At 47.8% G+C, this 6,383-nt stretch overlaps 1 long non-coding RNA gene across 1 annotated transcript; it reads right to left on the bottom strand.

Moving 5' to 3' along the window:
* LOC118350499 (uncharacterized) lies at nucleotides 1-2,428 on the bottom strand. The gene is made up of 2 exons (XR_004804434.2): nucleotides 2,193-2,428; nucleotides 1-398 (listed from the first exon to the last, which is right to left on the bottom strand). It is a non-coding gene; the product is annotated as an uncharacterized LOC118350499 (long non-coding RNA).
* Nucleotides 2,429-6,383: the final 3,955 nt, after the last annotated feature.

The following is a 6,383-nucleotide window of genomic DNA, read 5'->3' as shown; positions in this document are numbered from 1 at the left end:
TTGATTTTCGAGACACCCAAAGATGTTTATTTCTCACACACACATGAGCACAACTAAGGTGTTCTGGTTGGCAAGTAGCCGATGTCCAGTGTGGTGATTCAGGGATTCAGGCTCTTGACTGGCTCCACCATTCCCTGGAACAACAGGATCTCTGCTTCCAGCTGGAGGAAGGAGAAAAACCAAGAAGAAGGCATGTGCATTTCTTCACATCTGGCTGAGAAGTGACATGCATCAGGCCTGCCTGGGTGGCTCAGTCAGTTAAGTGCCTGCCTTTGGCTCAGATCATGATCTTGGGGTCCTGGGATCAAGCCCTGAATCCGGCTTCTTGCTCAGTGGAGAACCTGCTTCTCCCTCTCCTTCTTCTGCTCCCCCTGTTTGTGCTTGCGCGCTCTCTCTCTCTGGCAAATAAATAAATAAAATCTTAAAAAAAAAAAAAAAGTAACATGCACCATTTCCCACCCACATTTTATTGGTGAGAACCTGTCATGTGTCCCCACCTAGATGCAAGGGTCAATGCTGTCCCTAGATAGCACAGATTTGTGATGACCTGCTAGCCATCTCTGTCACAGCAGGGGACAGAGGCACATCAGAGCCCCTCACTCTGCCCCCCATCTTCCCACAAGAGGGTATTTTCCAGGACACCCAGGTAGCTCAGCGGTTGGGCGCCTGCCTTCAGCCCAGGGCGTGATCCTGGAGTGCCAAGATCGAGTCCCACATCGGGCTCCCTGCATGGAACCCGCTTCTCCCTCTGCCTGTGTCTCTGCGTCCCTCTCTGTGTCTCTAATGAATAAATAAATAAAATCTTTTTTTTTTAAATAAAATCTTAAAAAAAAAAAAGAGGGTCTTTTCCTGCCAAGTTTCTGGACCTTACAAGAAGAACAGTGACACCTCTGCGCTGCACGAACTTGGACCTCAGTATCTTCATCTATAAAATGGGTGTTTTCCTATATGTAACTTTACAGTCTCCCTGAGATTATTGAAAAACATGAGGCAGGCCTGATGTTTTAGTAGATGTATCTACTATCTAGATGTATCTTAGTTCCCAAAGGAAGAAACCGGGACACAAAGAGACAGTGTGACTTGTCTTAAAACCACACAGCAGGACCCAGTTTCCCCTCTCTGGTACACAGGTTTGTTTTGTTTTGTTTTGTTTTCACTAGCCAACATCAAAGTCTGTGAGAACATTGAAATGCAGGAAAACCCCTTACTCAGCAAATCCATCTGAAAAAGGCCCACTGGCCTAGGAGGATTACTAAGAAAAGGTCTTTTAGGGACGCCTGGGTGGCTAAGAGGTTGAGCGCCTGCCTCACGCCCAGGGTGTCATCCTGGAAACCCAGGATCGAGTCCCACTTCAGGCTCCCTGCATGGAGCCTGCTTCTCCCTCTGCCTGGGTCTCTGCCTCTCTCTGTGTGTCTCTCATGAATAAATGAATAAAATCTTGTAAAAAAAAAGGAAGGAAGGAAGGAAGGAAGGAAGGAAGGAAGGAAGGAAGGAAGGAAGGAAGGAAGGAAGGAAGGAAGGAAGGAAGGAAGGAAGAAAAGGCCTTTTATTGCCTGAAATAGAGGTACAGAGACACTGAAAGGTTCTTGATGGGGTTTGTGGGACCCGGCTTGGACCTGACCTGGTGGGGCATTGGGGGGATGCCGTGGTGGGGTGGCTTTCTGGGGGGACCCAATCCTCCTTTATCACCGAGTAGATGCCTGATCCCACCCCCCCATTAGCCTTCGCTTCCTCCAGCTCAACCAGCTCCTCCTACTCAACCTATAGAGTGGGAGGAAAGGGAACTCTCTTTTGAAAAATATTCAGGGCACCTGGGTTGCTCAGTGGTGGTTGAGCCTCTGCCTTTGGCTCAGGATGTGATCCTGGGGTCCTGGGATTGAGTACCCGCAGGGAGCCTGCTTCTCCCTCGGCCTATGTCTCTCTACCTCTCTCTCTCTATGTCTCTCATGAATAAATAAAAATCTTTAAAAAAAGAAAAGAAAGAAAACCCACAAGCACATGGGTTTTCCCTGGTTGTGTCACTGCATCCAGGGGCTGGAGCTGTGGTGTGTACCGCCTGCTTGCCGCCACCCGCCCACCCCACGTGTGTGTGCAAGGTAGGCTTATTCCTCGTAATGTATCTTTGTAAGGGTTAATATCATTTTAAATAGTAACCAATACAACGAAAACCATATTCCAATTTCTGGCCCTACCTGAACCTACTGAATTAGAATTTGGGCAGCGGGCAGCCAGGCACACAGGTTCCCAGGGATTCTGCAAAATCTCCCCCGCTGACTGAGCCATTCGCATCCTCCACCCTCACAGCTTTGGGAGCCCGGATGTAGTCTAGCCATGCTCAGGAACCCCTTCCTCAGCTCCAGAAGCTCTCAGCAGAAGGAGGGGTGGGGGGCAAGAGGGGTGCTCAAGCCTGGGTGAACAGAAGGCCACCTTTTCCTCCGGGCAGTCAGCCTCCCCAAGCCACCCCCACCCCACCCCACCCCCACACCACCTTGCAGCCCTGACCCTCCCCCTCCCCCCATCATTCCTTCCTCCCTCCCCTCCCCCTACCATTCTCTCTCCCCCACCATTTTCTCTCCCCCTCCCCTCTCCATCCCCCATTCTCTCCCCTCCCCCTCTCCCTTCCCTCTCCAACCCCCATTCTCTCCCCTCCCCCTCCCCCTCCCCTCTCTAACCCCCATTCTCCCTCCCCTCCCTCTCCAACCCCCATTCTCTCCCTCCCCTCCTCCTCCCTCTCCATCCCCATTCTCTCCCCTCCCCCTCCCCTCCCCTCTCCAACCCCCATTCTCTCCCCTCCCCCTCCCCCTCCCCCCCCCCATCCCGCTCCCGCCGCACAGCGTCGCGTCAGCATCTCCGGAGGCCCGCTCGGGCTCGGCCTTGCCCGGGCTAGCCCTCGGTTACATCATCCCCCGGCCTTGCCGGTGCTCGGGAGCGAGCCGCCCACTCACCGCTGGATACAACCGGCTAATTATATCAACCAGAGACCCAGGGCGGGAGCGTGTGGGCACTTTTCAGCTGACCCAGCCTGTTTCTACTTGCTTTGCATGATTGTTCTTGATTTTTCAAAATAATAATAACAACTACTAACCAGGAAAAAAAAAATCGCCCGGGGGGCCGTGGAGCAGGCTCCCGATGCCAGAGCCCTGGGCCACCTGCTGCTCCCCGAGATACCTACTCAGCATTCTTAGTTTACAAAACCGAGAGCAAGTCTCTCCCCAAATCGGGGCTCCGGAGCCCAAGCGGCTCTGAGGACGGAATATGCTGGAATCAGCAGAATCAGAAAGACAAATATTGTCTTGACGGCATCCATAACCGTAGCACAGTGATTTCAGTTTTTTGAAATCTTTAAAATTCTATTTGTAGTTTACTCAGAAGTGCAGTTTCGCCTTTCCATAATTTCCTGTATTTATTTTTTTAGGAGACAATGCATTCACATGGTTCATAGTCAAAAGTTGCAAAATAATATGCAGGGAAAATGTTCCATCCTATCTCTGCCTCGCAGCCACCCATTTCCTTCCCAGGCGCTGCAGCTGAGAGCTGTGTCTCTTGCCAGAGTTAGACCATGAACATTCAGGTCCACAGGCCTTCATCCAAAATCCTTAGGGACAGATTGGTTTCAGAATCCAGAACTTTTCAGGTGTCAGACAGGTACCGAGGTGCATATACATGTATTTAGTAACACCTCCTCCCCCGACCCCCTGTAGGTTCTGTGTAGGATGACTCATCGCCCGGATCTGAGCCCTGGAAGTTCCATCCAGACTCAAGGAACCCTGTCAATCCCAGGCAGACAGGCTGCAGGTCACCTGTAAGTCAGTATAAGGTATTCACACTAATAAGGATAAGTACCAACTGCAAGTGTCTTCACACCTTTTTATCTCTTGTTTTGCTACCACATAAGTTTGCCACAAACCAAAAGAAAGATTGGTTTTCAGATGTTTTTTTGGATTTGGGGATTATGGACAAGGGACTGGAGACCTGTAAGCAAATGTGCATATATTCCTATCACCCGCCCAAATGGAAGCACAGTGTGGGGCACCTTGCTTTTTACCACTCAGTTTATCTCCAATTCCATGACCACTACATGGTACTCCATCATATGGATGAACATTTTGGCTGTCTCCAGTCTTTTGTTATTACAAGTGCATGTAGTTTTGTTTATTTTTATTTTTTTAAAGATTTATTTGAGAGAAAGAACACAGAGGGAAAGGAAGAGGCAGTCTCCCCGCTGAGCAGGGAGCCCTATGCGGGGCTCAATCCCAGGACCTTGGGATCATGACCTGAGCCAAAGGCAGGTGCTTAACCTACTGAGCCACCCAGGCACCCTACAAATGCACATAATTTTAGATGTAGCTAACATGGTAGATAGCAGAGGAAGAATTGATCTTCACTTATTTTTTTATTAAAGATTTTTATTTATTTATTTGAGAGAGAAAGAGAGAGAGAACAGCGGGGGGGGGGGGGGGCAGAGGGAGAGAGAGAATCCCAAGCAGACCTCTTGCTGAGCAGGAAGCCTGATGATTCAGGGCTCAATCCCAGGACCTGGAGACCTGGAGATCATGACCTGAGCAGAAGGCAGACACTTAACAAACTGAGCCACCCAGTTGCCCCTTGGTTTTCATTTCAAATGATTCTTTGTGACCAAAAGTTTAAGTACAAGTCTGCTCAAGAATGAGGTGAGAGACCAGACCTGCTGAGGTCTCTCAGACCTCCTGCACCTGTCCAACCACTTAATGTCATGAAAAGGCATTAAGAATGATTTTGTTCCAAGCAAGGAAAGAAAATACATTACTACTGTACTAGGGTTCTCTGAGAAACAGAACCAAATTTCATATACATATATATTATATATATATATGAAATTTGTATATATGTATATATATATTTGTGTGTATATATATATACAGGTACCCCTTGCTTTTCAAAAGCTTGTGCTACCACGCTTTGTTTTTATGAAAGACCTACATTCGTGCCTGTTTTTGCTAACTAAAGGAAATCTGAAGAGGACTGTCACTTTTACAGAAAAGAGGCTAAAAGTGAAAATAGCCTTCTGGTGTTTGATCTGTAACCAGCTGTTACAGAGGTGGCCAAACGGAGCAGTGAGAGTGGCGCCACCAAGCTCCGTCTCTGGGAACTACACTCAGCATCTCAGCATCAAGCCGCCATAGCTTTGAACCGTGAACATCCAGGCTTTGTCTCGGTTTATTTGGTGCATCCATTAGCAAGATGTGTCCTAACATATCTGAAAAGCCTAAGAGAGGTTTATTTGGGGCCTGGGAACACTAAAAAGCATTTCCATATAAGTTAATGGCAAGTGCTTCTTCACTTTACACCATTTCAACTTTTAAGTTTTCATAGGAACACTCTAATTTCTGTGTATATATGTACAGACACAGGCAGACAGAGATAGAGAGGTTTATTGTAAGGTATTGGGGTTTTGTGCTTTTAGAGGGGGTGGGGCCGACAAGTCCATAATGTAGGGCAGGCTGGCAATTTCAGCAAGAGTTGTAGTCTTGAGTTGGAAGGTCCTCCAGAGGCCGAATTCCTTTCTTTCTTGGAGTGGGGGTGGGAGCCTCAATCTTTTCTCTTAAGCCTTCAGCTGACTGGATGAGGCCCAACAACATTAAGGCAGGTAATCATTTTTACTCAAAGTCTCTTGATTTATATGTGAATCACATCTGAAGATTTTATTTGTTTGAGAGAGAGAGAGAGAGAGAGAGAGAGAGAGACTAAGCAGGGGGAGGGGCACAGGCAGAGGGAAAGAGACTCTTAAGCAGAGTCCCCACTGAGCCCAGAGCCATGGGGCTCCATCTCACAGCCCTGAGATCATGACCTGAGCTGAAGTCAAGAGTCAGACACTTTACCCACTGAGCCCCCCAGGTGCCCCAGATGTTAATCACATCTAAAAGATACCTACTTAGCAACTCTAGACTGATGTTTGACCAAACTACATATTGAGTTGAAAAAAAAATTAAATATCATACCCAATACCCCAACTCTTTAGCTTTGAGTGTCTGTCAGGGATGGGATGTGAAACTTCCCAGAGTTAATAGTCCCAGAGAAGACAAAAGTGGGGAACATGAAACAATCACAAAGAGTATGAAGCATCTAGCGTGGGATAAATTGCAAGGTTCTGAGCACAGCCTGATAAAGTACCCTCAAAAACAGTTGAGAAAGCCAGAGATACACTGGAAGGTCATGCCTAACTCTGAAACAAGCAAGCTTGCTCTCCTGTTAATTTTGCTCATTTTTAAATAAGAACATAAATCTTTAATAAAGTGGACCAGCAGAGCAGCATTAATAAAGCCTACATATAAGGAGAGCACAGCTCTCAATAAAGAACACAGGTATGATAGGAATCCTCTCTCCCTGATCTGTGACTATTCATC

Source organism: Canis lupus, chromosome 12 (assembly GCF_003254725.2).
Source record: "Canis lupus dingo isolate Sandy chromosome 12, ASM325472v2, whole genome shotgun sequence".
NCBI lineage: Eukaryota > Metazoa > Chordata > Mammalia > Carnivora > Canidae > Canis > Canis lupus.
This window is presented reverse-complemented; position numbering and strand designations above follow the sequence as displayed.